The sequence below is a fragment of the Sinocyclocheilus rhinocerous genome, unplaced genomic scaffold (assembly GCF_001515625.1).
Source record: "Sinocyclocheilus rhinocerous isolate Xijiao unplaced genomic scaffold, SAMN03320098_v1.1 scaffold170, whole genome shotgun sequence".
Lineage (NCBI taxonomy): Eukaryota > Metazoa > Chordata > Actinopteri > Cypriniformes > Cyprinidae > Sinocyclocheilus > Sinocyclocheilus rhinocerous.
The window spans coordinates 231197-233455 of NW_015639772.1; the positions used below are offsets into that span (position 1 = coordinate 231197).

The 2259-nt window shown below is 35.7% G+C and overlaps 1 protein-coding gene across 2 annotated transcripts in view; it reads right to left on the minus strand.

Annotated features, from left to right (window-relative positions):
- Nucleotides 1-2259, minus strand: part of clptm1l (CLPTM1 like) — an 11654-nt gene that overhangs the window by 4918 nt on the left and 4477 nt on the right. The window lies entirely within an intron of this gene.

A 2259-nucleotide genomic window follows, 5' to 3' on the forward strand; every position in this document is an offset into this window, starting at 1 on the left:
TATACCATATATAATGATTTTATATAAATTAATTATTTAATAGCAATCCAAAACCATTAACTGAATGAACTATATAACTTAATGGACATAAAATGTATCTAAATGAATAAGAAATCTTAATACATTTACTTATATACATGAACCACTTGCAATGCAATTAATCAGCTAATATTTTTTTCTTTTATGGTTGTAAAAATCTTTTTTTTTTTTATATATATATATATATAAATATTCTGTTTCTTGGATTTACCTTTTTGCCTGCCTTGTCGTTTCTCTGGATTGCCTACCTGTGTTTTGACCTGTTGCCTGTATTTTGGATCACTTCTCTGGTCTGTCACAAATAAAGCTGCATTTGGATCTCCTATCTTTCAAGTTTTGGAGCAGTACGTTACAGTCGAAAATTAAGTACAGAGAAATTATTGATATTACTATTGACGTTAACATATAGACAAGTTACATACTAAATGTGAACACAAAGTTTTAAAATCACTATAAAGGCTTAAGAAGATTGTATAACAGTGAAGATCTCAAGTTAAACAGCATGAGCAGCAACAGCATTGTTACATTGCAAAATATTTTGAATCAGTATTGTAAGGCTGTTTTCTTGTGGCACTGACGCCGTGTGATGGCGTCTGGCTTGCTGTTCAAATTCATCTAAAAGGGCTGCAGGACTGGGTTTTGTGCAGACCTGTTAAGTTTTTCACCATGTTATTATGGGAGGGTTGTGAAGGAAAGATCCACAGTGATTTTGGTTTGATTGCATTCCTTGTTTTCATGAGAATTAAACACAACTGATGCTGATTTTAATAATAATAATAATAATAAAAAATAATTCTTAATACAAAACATTTTCTTTCCTTTGGGAGTGACATAACTACAGTATTTATTTTATTAGCCAGTTTTGTACAGGAAAAGCATACTAGCAGGACCACTGTATAAATAAAAGTGTGTAGGTATTTAATTAAAACAACTATAAATAATAATGAATATGATCTATATTGCAGCAGATATTTGCTAGTCCTCATAATGGCTAATTTCACCATACACTAAATATATAATTTTACTCGGTATGCACTTTTTTTTAATAAATTGCAAGTATTTATTAACACATTAAATAATAATACAAATAAATGTATACATCAGTGAGACTGATTACATGTTGATTCAGTGGCAGCATGCAATTCTGTATTTTTGTCAGAGCAGAATTATGAGTGTTTCTATGCTTGTGTAACCATTGCCTTGTGCATGAGGACCACAGGACCAGAAATTATGCACAAAAGTATTTACAGGTAATTATACTCAAACTGTCATTAACACTGAATGTTGCAAATATCGCCACAATTTTTGAGAAAAGCTGCCGCAAATTCAGTAGTTTTGGGCCATAAAAATAAAGGAAAAAGTCCAGCGAAATAATGATTGGACAGGTAGAACAAAGAAGTGGAAAGGGTTGAGGTCAACTAGGGGAACGAGTGGAGTTTTCTGACCTTCTGAGGTGTGCTTGCTCTGGTCGGTTTGATCTTGTGGTTGGAGGTGGTTGTGGTAGTGATCTCCATGACTGAGGTAGAGGTTTCAGAGCGAGAAACCGTAGCGCTGGACTGTGGTGATATGGAGGACGACTGCACCTCCCCAACCAACCTCACGCTGCCTTCGATGCGGATGTTGGGGTCTCCTTCCACAGCCATGTTAAAAACCTTCAAGCCATTGTAATAGAAACCAGACATCTGGCCCTGGAAGGCACGGCTGTGGTCTCTTTCCCAGCCCCCGATCTGGATGGTCATCTGGCTGTTGAAGATTGTGAGCTGACGGCCTGCGGGAGAACAAAGTTACTGCAATAAAAAAAAAACTTAATGCAGACTGAAGACTCAAGTGAGGGAGAGTGATGGAAAATAATCACGCCTGAGGAAAAGACGGATTATTCAGGTACTGGGGAATGTAAATGCCGATGATTTATCATGGCTGTAATGAAGGGATGCTTATGAAACACAAATAATGAAAAATGAAAGATAAAACAGTGGTAATACATTTAAGCTGTGGTACTTTGCTAAAAGGCCTCTTGAACACTACTAATTATGAACAACTGGTTTAAAGGGGTGGTTCATTGCGATTTCACTTTTTTTAACGTTAGTTAGTGTGTAATGTTGCTGTTTGAGCATAAACAATATCTGCAAAGTTACGAAGCTGAAAGTTCAATGCAAACGGAGATATCGTCTTTTAAAATTCTGGCAGTTTAATGCCTACAAAAACGGCTGGTAGGGACTA